Genomic DNA, 17,354 nt, shown 5'->3' with positions numbered 1-17,354 from the left:
ACAAAAAGCCAAGATTGTTTAAAATTTTCTGGTTAACTAGAAGTCCTTCCCAAATGCTGTTCTGTGCCTGGCAAAATAATTTTTAAAAAAAGGAAAACTAAGGAAATCAATTTTAATTAAAAAGTGTTTGTAAAAAAATATTTTATAATAAAACCTTTCAATTTTTCAGGGGTTTTTTTTGGTTGTTTGTGTTTTTTGGGGGTAGTGGGGGTGTTGTTTTGTTTGGGGTTTTTTGCTGTTGCTTTTGTGGGGGGGTTTTTGCCTTACAGCTGACGATTAAAAAAGAAGTTCAGAGTCAATGGAAACAGAATTTGTTGCAACAACCAAGTATATTTTTCCCCTACAAATTTTAAAATACCCCACATTTTCCCCAGCACTGATATTGGATATTGTATTTAGGAAAGCTCTACTGAAAATACCTTATATCAAGTTGCTCTTGATCTCAAGTACTAAATTCTCATTGTTATTTAGCAGAGAGGCATGTTTTCTTACTATTGTTCCAAGATATCTCAGCTCCCTTCACCAGAAAAACCCAGAGGTACCCCAAAAACATTCATCAGTCAAAAATTTGTCCCATATGATGTGGTGAAGAGAGTGATTAACTGCAATATTGACAAACTTACAAGCAATGTGTAAGCTAACAAGAAGCAGTCTTACCACTGGTTTTTAACTGCATTACTTACAAAAGCCCTTGCTTTTTACATTTATAATGCATGACGTAAATTTATTTCTGTCTTTAGAAGACTGTCATAACAACAGTGAGGTATTTCTAAAGGAAATCCTCCTGTGAGAATTTGGTTTATTCCACATATACCAAGTGCGACTTCTACAGCTCCCTGTCTTTAAAATTAAAACTTAAGATCAATAAATAATTTCTTTTTCACTATTAAAATGAAGAGTGCAAAAATAACTGTTTTGTGTCCTCACTAACTTGCCAATGTAAAGCCTCTGTTTAGAATGCAACAACATAGTAAATCCAGGAAATTTACTGCAGCAGTGAATTAAAAGTAAGACCCAGCTATTCACAGATTTGTTTTTAAAAAAATAAGTTTACTACTATAACTTGAACTTATAACTGGACTGTACTTGGTGGACATGGCATGACCTTATCACACTTGTACAAGTTTATCTGAGAAAAAAAAAATTCAACAGCCATTATGAATATGAATTATGCTCTTCACGTCTTCAGCTAAGGCTTTCACTCATGCCAGACTGTGCTCAGTTCTAGATGGGCAGGTGCACCTCTAGCAGACATGGCAGTGGCTTCATATTCGGAACAGAACATAACCTTACCTCTGGTGTGCCCCCACATGTTCACAGATAAAATGCAATGCTACACTAAGAAATGCAGCTCATGGTGTAACAGGCAGAAGTTGAAGAGTTCAGCACCATGACATGCGGTGCTGCTTAGAATCATAGACTGGTTTGGATTGGAAGGGATCTTAAAGGTCATCTAGTTCCAACCCCCCTGCCACGGGCAGGGACAACTTCCACTAGACCAGGTTGCTCAGAGCCCCAACAGCTCACCCAGCAGCTAATTCATACTCATGCTGTCAGAACAAACATCACAGTGCCAACAACAGGCTTTTTAAGACCAAAAGGTTAAATCAAAGCACTGGCAAGAATCTTTTCAATCCACCTGAACGCTGTGTATAACCAGTAATATATGCAGGCCCATATAAATAAACACACACGAACATGCATCCTGCCAACTATATGAAAAAAAATTCATTTTTTGACTGCAGGTCAAGAGAAATAAAGATATTTAAAGCTTAACTGAACTCTCATGTTAGGGAAAGAGCACTTGTGGATTTTGTTTTGTTTTTTTCAACCTTTTGAATGGAAACTGGAAGTAATGGATAATGTCCCTAGAAAATGGTGCTTATAAATAATGATACAAGTATAGAGCAATAATTTAAAATAAAATAATACTCAACAACTCAACTAAGGAACACTGCTTCTAGGAGTTCATGGCTCAGTTCATAATTTTAATGTAGATCTAGCAGTTCAAAAAAAGAGGCCTATATATTGAATACATTTCCTTTACTTCTTAGCGATTGTGATATAATACAAAATTATACATTTCATTTTGTAGATTTTTATAACTAACTCGATCTGTTCTTTTGCTGAAGCACTCTTCAAGATTATAGCCTAAACCAGTAAAAGTAAGAAATTTTTTTTTTATAACTTGATTAAAGAAAAAATAGATTACTGAAGTGTGATGTATGTATTTCAAGTTTACTCCAACCTGACTAGCTAATTAATATTTTCATTTAAAACAAGATAACCTAAATAACAGCAATAAATTCACAATGAAGTCCATAAAAGACTCACCTGTGAATTTTGTTTATGTTTTCATTGTCTTGTTTTTAAGCATAGCACTGAAAAGGTGGATAAATCAGGCTACTATTGCCAGTCTTTATGGCAGCCACATATTAGATTAAACTACAGAACTATATTTAACCTGAGAAGATAGGGTCCCATTTATGTAATCCTACTTTAGGAGCTTCTAATGAGTTACTGCAGCCTAACCCAGATATGCCTGGCAGCAAGTTCCCTGCTCTTTCATGTCAACTCAATGATGAGAGTACAATTTCATTGTAAAAATTGCTGCACAGCACAAAGAACGCTCTTGTTAAACATGGTGATCATCAATATAATCAGTAACCTAAAAATAAACTTCTGCCTAATTTAGCTTGTATTTATAACACAGAAGCTTTATCTTTATTTGCATTGTATTTGCTACACAGCCATAGCCAGTGTTACTGGGAAGAGATTCCTGAGGCAGGGGAATAACTAGTCAATGGAATTAGGTAAGTAAAGAAATTGATAAGTTCTTTGACACTAGAGCATTCACAGAGAGAGCAGATGCCTACATTTACAAGTCAATGAACACAGGCAGAAATTACTGAAAGATGCTTCAGGACTCAAATCATATGTTGAGTTATTACCACAGTGGCCTCTTTTTGCCTTGAAAATCTCCTGACAAGAATGCTAATCCATCTTAGAAATGTCTTCATCTTTTAGAGAGCATCCGCCGAGAGTGGGGCTTCCCCAGCTGTGAGTCCAGCTTCCCCAGCTGAGAGTCCTGAATCCAGCCACCTGCCTCACAGGCACATATGGAACGTGGGGATCAGCAGGGGCCGGGGCGAGTGCCGGTCACTCGGCAACATCTGCCCACTGATCAAAAGTGGCATTAATGAAATGCTAAGAGCAGTTTAGTTCACTCCTTCATGCTGAAAGACAGCCCTAGTGACAAAAGGTGTGTGTAAAAAGCAACACATTAGATGGTAAAAGGAGCAGGGAAAAGGATGAAGCTGTTCAGAACATGCTTTTTGACCCAATTCATCTACTGCAAATACCTTGCCAAATACAATCATAGTACTTTTTGAAATCAAGCACAGCATGAAATGCAAAACAGAGATGTAGGAAACAAGAAGGCCCAACTACAAACAGAAGAAATAATCTGTCATTGCATCACACGTTTCAGTACCTGTTGTTTCTAGATTTGGCTGTGTTTAGAGGGTTCTTAGCTTGAAGTTCATCTCAAAAATGATCAAAATGCAAAAATTATATATGTATTAAAATAGTTTGAATTTCAGTGTCACTACTTACTTTCTCCACATGATGTCTATTGATACTGTATATACAGGGAAAGCATTAAAAATGCATTTCAAAGCGATGTAGTTTCTGATCATCACATTTTCTCTGGGGCACTAGGATGCCTTTCTCTGTTCTTGTATCTGGTGCACAGATTTCAAGATTCAGAGGACAGCAACTATACCAGGCATGTAGACATGACATTCCCAAAACCAAACAAGGTCAATAGACCATAAACACAGTATTTTGGCTTCAAATCCTAATTATTTCCCTGCAAAGCTAAAGCTAAAGTCCAGTGGAAAGTTCTTTTACTAATTTGGCTCTTCACAAAGGAAACAATGAGGTGCCTCAGAGATAAACAGTTTACACTTATTTTACTTGAATATTTTATCAAAAAATTTGATTACAGGAAAAAAACCCACAACAAATAATGTACCCAGTTCTATCAGAAAATTTGGTATTGGCTTGGTTGTTCACATGAAACACATTAATTTTAATGCAGCTCAGTCTGGGAGAGAGGGAGACATGAATCCTTCTCCATTGACCTGGTCATTCGGATGAACTGCACAAAAGGGGCCAGGCACTGAACCATCTCACAAGCACGTTTCACTTAGGGCTTTGTCTAGATCATATACTGCACAAATGGATGAAAGACTGAGAAGGAAAGTCTAAAAGACAATTTTCTATAAATGCGGCTTTGATAAAGACTGACTTTTAGTATTGTTCTCAAGCTCAAGAAAGCTAATCTATATGTCCAGAAGCAAACAATACAATCAGTGGAAAACCCGGCATTAAACAATGACTCAGCATGTTGACTGAGCCTCAAACTCTGAATAAAAAATTTATAACATATTTAAAATTTAGAAGGGTGGTTACACTCAAAGAGAAAAAGAAAGTAGTTAGCTAGTAGTAAGCTGACTAAAAGCAAAAATCAAAAATTAGAAAATAAGTAGCTTGCTATTTAAAGAAAGAAAAAAGGTCACTTTTCTTAGTGTAAGGGCAATTCAGGGAAAAAGTCATTAAACAAAAACACTGTAAATTCTCTGTAAATTTAAAGTAATCCAACATGACATGATCTTCAAGTAAAAAGCTGATGTTGAGTTCAGAAATTCCATGCTTAGCACCAGTAATGTTATTATAAAATATGTTTCTTTGCCATTATAAGGGTAAATTTGAATCTAATTACTAACATTTATTATTAAAAATGCATAATATAAAGACATTATGAATATTCATAAAAGTGCATTACACAAATGTACATACAGATGATCTGTGCAGACTGAAATGTATAGTCTCTCCTACAAAGGCAGATAATCTCAATGGAAGAAAAGAAGCAATTATGTAAAAAGGAAATGTAGAATGAAACAGACATCAGAAAAAGATTAAATTCAAGTTACACAGGAGACTTATGTGCTTCATGAATAAAGAAGGAAGAAAACTTCAGTAAGTGAGAAATCATGCTATGAAGAAAAGAGAGGAGGTGTATCAACTAAATATATATAGTAGTATGCAGATTATTGTACGGATACATGAAACATCAGAATATAAATTCTACTTATCAAAAATAGAATGAGTTTTAGCCATGTTAGAAAATGCAAAGCTGAGCTCCCACTTACAGATCAACACTATGAACATGCCATTTTCCTGTTGGCTCAGTATCTCATGTAGAAGGACGACAAAAGAATTTATTCCTTTCCTGCCATGTGGATAGGCAGAAGGATAGCTAAACAACCACCAGTTTTGAGCACACTGCTTTCTGCCTTATCAGGAACAGGATGATAGTTTTGTCTCCTTGACATACTTCCATAGCCAGTACTCCAAACACAGAAGCAGCAAATCAAATTCCCCTGGCATTAAAAGAAGAAATAAATCTCTGCACAGAGACTATTATTCCCCACACATATACTTAGGAATGGAAGCAGAGTCAAATTCTGATCCAGCTGGCAGATTGTCTCTACAGGTATACCAAGGCATACCACACAAATATACAAGTCTGGCCATATTCTGCAGGTTAAGGCCCCCGTGCCCCCCAATGTTATTAGAAATGCTCTCTCTTTTCTTCCTTGTATTAAAAAAAATAATTGTTTATGTGATTTTCAATACAAACACCACAGCAGTCTACTCCAATATTCCAAAACCAGAGAAAGAAATGCAAAATTTAATTGAATTGCTTAAGTAATGAAGCTTTGATATTTAATTGATTTGCTCGAAACTGTAAATTGCTAAAAACAAAACATTTTTTTAACCTGACAGTCCCATTGAGACCAATATTGCAAGCTTATTCAAAGCTGTTTATGAGCAGAACTAATACTAACAGCATGCAGAAAAGATACCTCAGATCCAGAGCTGGGTTTGAACCTCTGCTTGCCATGATTATAGGATAAAGCTTCATTTTCACATTTGCATAGGTATTACCCAGTAGAGTTTGAAGCCCAGATGACAGAATCAAGGGTGGACAGTGTTCAGTGCCGCTCTACAAGCCAGGATTTCCTGCAACTCATTTCCCACACTCCTCTTGGACTCAGCTATTTATTAGTTTATGTGTATTTAAACAGCGTTTAAGTCTTCAGCCACACAGCTGGCACCATTTCTCCAACATCCTCCTCACCTGAGTCAAACAACTCTAGATAGTACATTGCAGAATACTGGCTAACCAGTGCATCACAAAACCTGCTGCTCCAATGTGATCTATAAGCTTCAATACAGCAGAGAAGATGGTGCTGAGATAGGCTTTAAAAATATCTGAAGAAATAAATAGTCCTTAATGGACTGGATGAAGTCTCTGTAAAGAGATGTCAAGCTAGAGAGCATTTGGTCTTGTATACTGGCTGTAATTCAAAGGGACAGAAGTGGGCAAGGAGAGGAAAGCAGGAACAAACCAGGGAATCTGCAGTCAGAGGATTGTGAGTGGGTGTGCATGACCAGATTGCAAAGGGAACCAGTTTTGCTGTCAATGAGCCATAACATCTCAGTTGAGCATATTGAAAACATTTACCTGAAAAAAGAGAGGAAACAAATCTGGAATGACTGGACAGTTTTCCATAGAGCTGGAATTATTAATAGTCACAGAAGCCTTGTTCAGGAATTTTAGCACGTGTTACAAGCCATCTCTCTGCTCTTGATCTTTTGATTGACCAGTCAATCAATTTTATGTGTTACCCAGGAAGAGTCACAAGACAAGGTAACTCCAGTGTATCACAGGTCTCTAAGTTGAGATCTTGCTAAAGCTCATATGGAGAACAGGCCTGCAGTTTGCTTCAACAGATTCAGGACACAATCAGACTGAGTCTCACCTCCTTAAAATTTACTTTAAGATGAAATATTTATCATCTCCGTAAGAGTGGCTTTTACAAATATAAAAAGTCTTTTTTTCCTCTGGAGCAGCATATGTGCTATTTACATAGCAAGTTAAAATGAGGACAGCAATGTTCATGATCACGTTCCAATGGTGTTTGTATACAGTGTCTTCAGCCCACTAAATGCATGTGACATGCAGCGTTTCCACCAAAGACCTTGAAGCCAAGAACAATTTCACAAGCCACAGCAAAAAAAAAACCAAGAAAGTTCTCAAAACATTAGGAAAGACAATCTGTTACTTAGAGAAAGTTAAATCCTATTTGCCAAAAACAGATAAGAAGACCACAGCACCCAATGCACAACATCTGAGAGGGAAATATTGCATGCACACACTGTAAGAATTCCTCTGCTTCAAAGGCACAATCGTTTCTTGTCATCCAAAATCTGCTTGGGACTGGGATGAAATAAGTATATACCACCTGTCCGGCACCCAAAGGGTCAGTCTGTCAAGAATCTACAGCAATTATCAATACTGGCAAAATCACACCAGTCAACAACTCCAAGGTTCAGAAACAAACAGAGAATTGCTTATGCATCTCCAGTGCCCTCTACATGGTCAGTCCACCTTCTGGAAAACTTCATCCAGGCCTGACATCTGCCACCAAATAGAAAAGACTCAGAGAGCACATGCAGTTAAAGTCAAACACATCAGTGAATGAAGACTAATGCTCCCCAGAAACACTGGAGCTTACTGAAAAATGCTAAGGGAGAAGTTCTAGGGCAGTTCAAATGTGAAGGGCTTAGGTCTTGAACTGACAACAAAACTAAGCACAACCAACGAAGTCCTAACAACACAGGCATGGAAGATATAAAGCTTTGTGACACACATATTCACGGGTAGGTTTAATGAGTCTCAGAACTACATGACAACTTGATTGAATTTATTCACATTTTAATTCATAAAAGTACTGTGTTAGTTTTATATTAACATATATACAGAATACTATAGAAGAAGGTCTGAGCACTTCATCAATTACTAAAATTTTGGTCTGTGGCCCCAAAGTCACATTTATCTACTAAAATCCATAGAATATATACAAGTACCAACTTACAGTCCCATTTTTCAGGGCAGGTTTTATCAGTCAGAAACACTTGCAGCATGGGCCATGCTAAAAGCTGGGGAAAAAATCCAATGTTTAAACTTTACTGCAGATTAAAGAATGATATATATGTAATCAAAGCACCAAAACTTCCCATGCACAGAGGTCACGGTCACAATGAGTGCAACTACTACTGTCAACCTCTCTACCTTGACCAGTTGTTATTTACATCAAGTGTAAATTCAGAACACGTGCAATGAAGTTGATGGATGTATGGCTGATGGATACATGTTATACAGACTGTAACTGAGATTAGAATCAAACCAGTCATTATCAAGAGGGTTCTTACTTTTCTACTTAAAAAAGCTAAAGCCTCTGCAAGAGAGAAGCCATGAAAACAGTTTTATCACCTATGGGGTGAGGTGTATCTCAGGCAATATAAAACAGGAAAAAGAAAAAATAGTTTGTTTAATTCAAACCCCACAAAAATTAGAGTTTCACATTATGCAGTTTCATTGCTAAAGAATGTATCTCATACTTAATGATTCCTTCCACATTAAAAAAAAAAAGCTAAATCAGAAAACAGAATGACATGTGCAGAACATCCACTCCTCCATCACGAAAAAGCACAACAAAATAAGAACATGTAGCATTTTGACATCAACAAAGCTGCCTACATAGACACCCACTCTTTCTTATTTTCTCTGCAGCACACTCTTTTAACTCACTCATCTCCTTCTGCATCTTTCTCAGAATTCTCGACTTACCTACTTTCCATACAGCTTCTTCAGACTTGTTTTCACATGAAAACCAACCATGGAAATAGTTATTCTCTTACAGGCAGTTCAGAATACTACATCCATTTTAATTCTTCCCTCTCCCGATATATTGTAAACCAATAAAAATTATTTCAGAGTATCTGAAATAACTAGAATTGGAGAGTTATTCCACAGATCTTCGTGCTGTGACAGATTCACACATTTGGTCCCACCTCCCAGTGAGGAGCTGGCAATTACTGCATTCCAGTGCAGGACCATGGATTTTTTCCAGCTCCCTTACTCCACATGTCAGTTACAGCTGATTGTGGCAGCTGAACCAGCAATGCATTTTTGCATCAGATGCACAAAAGCTAGAAAAACTGGATATGAGAGAGCAAATGTGTGGTACACTTTGGGCATTTTTTCTGCAAATGAGAATTATCATTCTTGACGATCATGATATTTAACGCTCTGCTTCACTGATATCCAACAGGATTTTAGATTTACAGATCTAAATCTGTAAGAAATGCACAGTATTTATTACTTCAAGTGATATAAGAACACATCCCTCTAAAGGTTTTAGATATTCCTCTGCTTTGTGTGAGGAAATAGCAAATAATTAAAATCCTATGTTGCTTTTGTGCTGTTTCAAGGATTAGCCTCTGTCAATTCCTGGACAATATATACATTAAGTACACTAAGTACTCTGATTAGAGCTTAAACACCATTTAAATCAGACACATCTCCAATATATCCCCTTGCAAAGCATAGTCTGTCATCATTATGCAATTATGTTATAGTGCCAGCATGCAGGAATCTTCTATTTCACCCGGTGTGTCAGATACACTGTCTCTGCAGACACATTTAGCTGTATGGTAATCCTTGGAGTGTTTTCTGAGTGCACAGTTGTGAATGGATATAAAATTCTCCGCATTTACTGTTTTTATTCCTAAAAGTCACAGCTTTGTTACTCAATACCTAGATTCCTAATAGCTTGCTAAATAGATAGATTAAATCTAGCTAAGATATATCTAAGCATGGCTGTGGTCATGGCTCCCCTCTGTGATGCAGAATTAGGCATCTACTTTCTAGACTACAAGTCATCTAGGAAAGGCTACAGTGAAAAGATGGAGAAAAAAAGTAGAAAAAGAAAACTCAAAGTATTTCAGGCTTCCTTACACAGTGGACAAAAAAAATCTGCAAAAAATAATATATACACAGAGTATGTGTTACTAACATAAAGACAGGGTTGGTACAATTAGCTGAATGCAGGAAACCTTTGGGGTTTTACTGAAAGAGGCAGTAATAACACTGACCTCCCAGTTGGCAGAATGTAGAATCTAAAAAGTCCTAAGAAATTTTAACATATGATGGCAATCCATTAAAAATAGACAAACAAAGACACACCAAAAGTCAAACCAATCAAGCAAACAAAAAAAAACCACCACCAAATCAAACTAGAACACATTAATAAGGGGACATAATGAGATGTCAGGAACAAAAAAAATGGTCCAACTCATTTTTCAAGGTAACTCATTGCAAAAAATTCAAATTCATGCCATTTATCAGTGAAACTTGATTAAAACTACAAAAAGGCTCATCTAACCTTCCCAGTCAAGTATATACATCTTGAGTTCTGGAGCAGCAGATTTATCTTTGAGACTTCAACCCTTCTTACAAATGCAGTTTGAAATTGGCCAACAAATGCAAAAATTAGTCATAGGAGACTGAGAGACAGCAGAAACGTTTAAGTCTTATTTCCGTAGGAAGCCAGGCTACAGCAAATGTAATTAAAGTTTTTAGTAAGAGTTTGCCACTTTACTAAAATACTCAGAATTACCAGAACAGACACTAAGTGTTGGGGCACAGCACCCCATCCTCCCTCCCCATTCTATGTGGTAGTGGCCAAAGCCTCATGGAAAAACTAATAGGATGATTATCTTGAGAAGGATTATGCTGCACGGAGAAGCTGAAGTCTGCCTTTGTGAGAATTAGGTCCATCATCCCCACTGGTCTGCTGAATTATTTTCTTTTGCCATACTGCAGATAGAGCATCACCCTGGTCTTTCTTAAAATAAGTGAATCTCAAAGAACGTCAATATAAGAAAGTGGCATAAAATGTACTTGCAGATCTTTCTTTTTGGCTTAAAAAACAGGGAGTCCAGAAAATTATATAAGAGGAAAAATTACCACATTCCTTTTTAAGAAATGAAGGTCTGCTACACTAAATTAGCAGAGTATAATTATAATACAGTCTATATACCTAACAAGCTTAGCAATGAACGATTGAGACACGATCTGTTCTACAGGAAATGCCAAGATGTGACTCAAGTAGATCAATATAAGGTCAAAACATTGTGAAAACATTGTGAAAGTGGTGCTTTACACCTTGACAGGGAAAAAAGTTTCTTAGGGTTTCATCTTTCCTTTCTAAGCAATTTAGAGAAGGAACACATCACAATACACTGTCTCCATCCTGGTAGGGACAACAGAGTGTTTACAACCAGATAGTGCAGAAAGAACTACATGAAGGAGTTACTTCAAAATCATAGAAATATTTATGGCTTAGGGACTCAGACAGAATGAGAACCACTGTCTCACAAAGTAAAACCTCCACCTAGAAACGTGTCCTGATTAGACTCAGGATACAGGTGCATCCAATTGCCACAAGTATTTATAAACGTGGATAACAAGCTTGTTCAGAGAATCAGTAGTTCACAAGAGCATACGGCTTATACCTTTGGGTGGCAGTTCAATTGCAAGCTAGTGAGAAGAAATGCAAAATATTGGACATTTTTTTGCATAAACAGAAGCATTACAGTGCAGTAAATAAATAGCTACCAGATGCTGGATACTGATGTAGATAGAAAACAGAAAAAGAAGATAAAATCTCAGGCTCATAATCAATGATGTTTTGAAAAGTCTTATTAAAATGGTCTATTTTAGATAGATAAGATATTCCTTGTTCTGATTGTTGAAGAAGAGAATTAAGGTAGTTTTGAAATAACCCATGGAAGATTGCTCTGCAGTGGCTCACTCTTTTTCTCACCATATAAATAGTAATAACCACAATAATAGCACCTCGGTTTCAATTACACCAACATATCACTTGGCCCACTTCACCTTAAAATAAATGGATAATGTTAGGATTAAACTTGAGACCATTATACTCACGGGGGAAAATTAAAAAATCACTTCCTCACCTGCACAGCGAGGTCAAAGCAATCAGATATGCAGACAGTGCCCATAATGAAGGCTAGCAACTATGTTGACTTTAGCCAAAGGGACACCCGTTTATTGAGGTTACACCCAGGAAGCCATGCATTTCATCTGCAGCACATGCTGAGCGTCAGTGCCAAACCAAAAGTGAAACTGTGAAATAGAGCCGGGTGGCTCTACCGACACTTCCGTGCTGAATGGAAAGGTACCAGTTCTCATAAGAGCAACTAAAAGCATTCACTACTAATGTCTTGTCAAGGACAACTGAAATGGAGGGCAACTGTCAGTTATCCAAGAAGACAAAAGTTAAGTTGAAATGGCAGTAAGAAATATGAAAAACATACTTTCTGATTTTCCTTACTGTCAAGGTAGGATGCTAAAAAGTGGGCAACATGTTGTTAAGATGTACTAAAAGTGAGAAGAAAAAAGAGCAGAAACCTCAAAGAGTTATGAGAGACATGTTGATCCTCTACAGTTGTGGTTACATTCAGCATTCAGTAGGGAACAAGTAAGCAACACATGAATAAATACGCATTGGGCTGATAATGTAAATAGTGCCTCTCTTAATTTTACACTGACTACAGAATGCCAGCTCACAGACTAAATATATAGGTTTTTAAAAACATCTGCAGGAAACAAATTAACTAATGTTTACATCAAAATTCTCTTATCAGAACAAAACAAAGGGCCTTTCAGGCATCTTTCACTAAAAACAAAGTAAAGCCAAAGCAAAGCAAAACAATGTTGACTGTGCTTTTTTGAGGATGATATAACCAGTATAAAAAAGTCCATTCACTGTTTCTAAACATTTCACCATTTAAGTGATTTTTGCTTCACTTTCAGACTTTCACCTCCAGAAACTGGTTTCAGTTTATCAAGTTATTCACCATGTTAATAAGAGAGTGTGTTTTTATATAATGTGTATTAGGCACCTCTCTTTTAAAACCAAGAAAATGCAGAGAGAGAGACAAATTAGAAATTACCACTCTATATCTTGGTCTTCATTGACATATACTTTCCCATTGTGAAAACAATACATAGTGACTACAAGCGTAGTCACTATGCGTAACAAAACAACAAAAATAAAATAACAAAATTCACATTGTATTTCTCACTATATCAAGCACCATATCCACTCCTGTCTAACTTAATAGCTGCAGGTGCGAGCTTTCCAAATACATTTGGCTCTTCCTTTGCATTTATGCATGCGTGTTTCACAGTCTATATGGTAAAGAAAGAATGCATCAAATCCAAAGGTAGCTGTGGAATTAAATGCCACATCTGTGAGGCTGGTGTTTTGTCGAAAGAAAAAGAGGAAGACGTCACACAGCACATAGCAGAAGTTTTTCTTCAGCTCCCATTCTTATTAGATGAACAAAGAGATGAAATACTGCAAGTAAGGAAGTAACCAACCAAGTTTTAGCAATCTCTAAGAAATGCCTACAAAAGCATTCCCTGTGCTAATAAAAAAGTTTTATGATTTATAATAGTGTACAAAGGATGGAAGTATCACTGAAAAAGACTGAATAAAAAATTAAACTACTACTGTATTTCCATTTGGCCCCATTGACAATAAATCTATACCATTTTTATTGAACTACTGTAGATATTTTCCCTATTATTGAAGTTAGGGCTGATAATGTTTCATATTTTAAAAAATCTTAGCAAAACTTAAACAGAAGTAAGTTACAAAATTTGTATACAGGAGGAAGACTTCTCAAGATGGAAAACCCTCACTTTTTTAGATCATGAACTCAAGACATTTTATTGTGACCTGTGAATAAACTATGAAACAATGGCCATGAAACCAATTTTCCTTTCTAATGCTGAGTAACCTTGCAATAAGTACCGTAAATCAGCAACTGTTCTAAATAGGGATTTTTTTAATGAAAAACAAAAGAGATGGAATGCGTTTGTGCATATCAGTACACAAGGCTGCAACTAAGGTTGAATATTGTCCCTTCAAAATGAAGTAGAACAGAGTTAATGAAAGTTGAGAGGAAAAAAAGAATCAGAATTGCAGACAAGGACATGAGGAAGGGTTTGACGTTTTCTTTGTTTGATGGCAGAGAAACTTTGGTTCAAAATTAATAAATGACTAGATAAATAGAGATGCAGTAATCAGTGGTAACTGCCCACATCTCCTCTTAGAAGGAGGCAGTATACAACAAACTTTGCTTCTACACAAAGGGGCAATCCAACCTCACATTCTTCAATATTTTCTGTTCCCTGACATGTGTTTATGCCAGTGCCATCTGGCCTCACACTGTCCAGAAATATGGCCCAGGTCCAATTCTTTCCTTCATATACTTGCTACTCCTGCATCTATTTTCTATCATAATTTAACCAAAATGTTCCACAGGAAAAAAATAAACATGAAGATAACTATAAACATTTACATACTAACAAATAATATTTAAAAGCAGCAATTGACAGGGATAAACTGTAACAAAGATGGTGCTGGGGACACAAACGTACTAACTACGGAAAACAAAAAGTGAGCTTGAATGAGATGGATGTATAAGAGAAAAATCCTGAGGAACCTCTATTCCATCACTGTGTACTGAGATTAACATTTTACCAGAGTGCATCTCTTCCCAAGTCAAGCCTCATTTATACCTCAGGTTCAACACATGGCCTCTTTTGAGCATATTTCCAATTCTTGCATTCCCGTAACAACAATCTAAGACACTAAAGGGACATACATTTAAGTGGAGAGCAAGCATTGCCCAGAGCATTTCCAAAAAGCAAATGGAAATAAAAAGCTTTTATATGAATGCAGGAGAGCTTAAATATGTTAGGGAAATCTCTACACCAATGGCCTCTTACAGTACTTTTATCTCAGCCTGTAGCAGACTTAGGCCCCAGTGTCTCATTGAAGGAGTTCTAGGGGTGGCCTCCTTGAACTTGCAGAGCACCTCTCCAAACAGTGGTCTCTCCACCCATAAGAAGAATCACCTCTTCTAGAAGATCCAGGATTCTTGGCCCTTCTGTTTAAACCTTCAAAGTATCTATTCACTTTGTATTAACCACCTAACCACCTGCACCCATCCAGAAACAAAAAACCCAAGCCTCAAAAGACCCCACACTATCGCAGAAGCAAGAAACAAAGTCATCCCAGTGCACCAAGAAATACAAACAGAGCAGAAATTGAAAACAAATGTTCTAAGCTGTACAGAGTATCACAGCTACTGTATCACAATAACTCATTTTAGCATTATTAACAGTAAGGCATATGTATTTTCAGTGCAGAAGAAAAACACCATCTCAAAAGATAATAAGCAGGACTTAAAAGTCTTTATAAAAATCTTCCTGCCTAAATGCATCACAAATTTGTGTGTCTTACAATCACAAAACATTTATTTTCATCAGGCTTTGGAAAACCAACACAAAGCATATTCCCCCCTTGCCATAGAAAGCTGAAACAGAAGCTGGCATCTCACAGAGATGAAACACAGCAGACCCTATTAAGCATTACAGAATCCAATTTCTGCATAAATACATATGCACATAGAGCTTACTGTCAGTGAGACCAACCATGTAAGAAGAGACATTACTGTGTATACATGATGGGTCCTAAGCACAGGGCAAGCATCTCATGGAGCAAAACGAATATTGGAATGAAGTGGGACTCATTTTCTTCCACTCTGCAAAATTTTCTAGACTTCTTCCAATAATCATATCCATTTTAAAATAAATAAATACCATCAGTTAAAATTAGCATAATTTTTTGGGATTGTTTGATTAGATGGTGTGGTGCATGGAAGTCATCAGTCAGACTAGTAAATACAGACTGATAATCTGTAAATACCTAACAAAAATAATTCTTGCTTGTTAATTAAACCCATGTCCACTTCATCCTCTCTCTAATTTAGTGCTCCTGCAAATCTGCAGTAATTTGCAGGCCTAGCAACTGCTTTAAGAGCTGAGGGAAAGAACTTTTCTCAAAATCTCACCCATTCACTAGAACAAAACAGTCTTGATGGAGAACCAAGTGAGAAAGATTACAGCGTCTGCAGATACTCCTCTCACCCAGCCTCCCCAGAGTGATCTGTTCCCTAGTGTTGCCATAGAAAACGGAAAGGAAGCCTCCAATTAGGGACGAGGTCACATTTAAGCAGAGATATTATGTAAATATCAAGCAGCCAGCACCCTGCAAAAAAAAAAAAATAAGGCCTCATCCTGCCAGTTCTCCAGGGCAGGGCTCGGGTTTGGTCCTAGAAGACCCCTGCCCGCAGGGCTCGCCTTGCAGGAGCATGTGTAACGCCCCGGAGCCTGCCCCGGGGGACCCCTGGCACCGCCGGTACAGCCCGGGACGGGGGCGGGCGGCAGAGCCGCGGCGGGGCCGGGATGCTCCGCACCGCCATCCCGACCTGCCGCAGGTACCGGTGGCTGCGGGACCGTCCGCGGGGCCCGGCGGGGATGGGGGAGCACAGGCAGCCCCTCCGCGGCCGCGCCCCGGCCCGCTGATGGCTGCGGGGGAGCTGCGGGAGGGCGGGGGCCGGTGGGGCAGGAGCCGCCTCGCCTCGCCTGGGCACAGGCAGCGCCCAGCCCCGCCAAGGACCGGCCGTCCTTCCCGGGGTTTCCTCGCCCGTCGAGTCACCTGCACGGACGGGCGAGCGGAGCGGGACACGGCCTCACCCCGCCCCAGGATGCACTTTTTTTTTTCCCCTCAGGCACCTCGCACGACCAAAGTCTCGGAGCGCGACAGCATCCTCCATCCATCTATCTATCCATCCATCTATCCATCCGTCCATCCGCCCGTCCTCCATCCCCCCCAGCCCTTCCCCGCGCCGCCCCCGCATACCCCACTCGTGTCTCCCGCCGCCGCCACTCACCCACGCCGCGGCCGACGAGGGCGACAGGGCCCGGCCAAGCTCTCGCCCGCTCCTTCCCCGGGAGGAACCCGCTGTGGCGATGCGGACGGAGCAGCGGAGCGGCGGCGAAGCACCGCCCGGCAGCCGCACCTCGCTGCCGGCGCCGGGTCCCTCCCCAGCTGTCACCGGCGGCCCGCCCTCGGGGCGGTGGCGGCCGGGCCCTCCCGCAGCCCCGCCCCGCTGCCGCCGCCGCCGCGCCGGGGAGCGCCGGCCGCCCGGGATGCTCAGGATGCTCGGGAGCGCGGCCCCGGCGGGTTCCCTGGGGGCTCCTGCTCCGGGAACCTTGCCCCGCACACCAGGGGATGTGCGCAGGGTTACCTCAGGTGTCTCCTCACTCGCTTCCCCACTTCCGCAGGTGCGGGGCACGTCCGGCATGGAGCGATGAGGAGGATGTACCCGTTTAATTTTTTATGTTGCGCCCGACCGTCGCACAGAAGAATTAGACACGGAATTGCCAGATTAACTCGTTCGCATTCACTATCCGTGCCAGACGCCTGTAAACC

The 17,354-nt window shown here is 39.3% G+C and overlaps 1 protein-coding gene across 5 annotated transcripts in view; it reads right to left on the bottom strand.

The window, feature by feature from the left end:
• The window catches only part of JAKMIP1 (janus kinase and microtubule interacting protein 1), a 162,408-nt gene extending 145,493 nt beyond the window's left edge, over positions 1 to 16,915 (bottom strand). For 2 of the 5 annotated variants that reach the window (XM_027686781.1, XM_027686779.1), the window contains exon 1: positions 16,813 to 16,915. The gene's annotated coding sequence lies outside the window, so the exon portion shown is untranslated. Of the gene's footprint in view, positions 1 to 15,982; positions 16,128 to 16,654; positions 16,675 to 16,812 lie in introns of those variants that run through there. The other 3 variants (XM_027686780.1, XM_027686785.1, XM_027686782.1) reach the window with 3 other exon arrangements.
• Between the last annotated feature and the right edge of the window lie 439 nt (positions 16,916 to 17,354).

This window comes from Neopelma chrysocephalum, unplaced genomic scaffold (genome assembly GCF_003984885.1).
Source record: "Neopelma chrysocephalum unplaced genomic scaffold, ASM398488v2 Primary Assembly neopelma1_71, whole genome shotgun sequence".
NCBI classification, from domain to species: Eukaryota; Metazoa; Chordata; class Aves; order Passeriformes; family Pipridae; genus Neopelma; species Neopelma chrysocephalum.
This window is presented reverse-complemented; position numbering and strand designations above follow the sequence as displayed.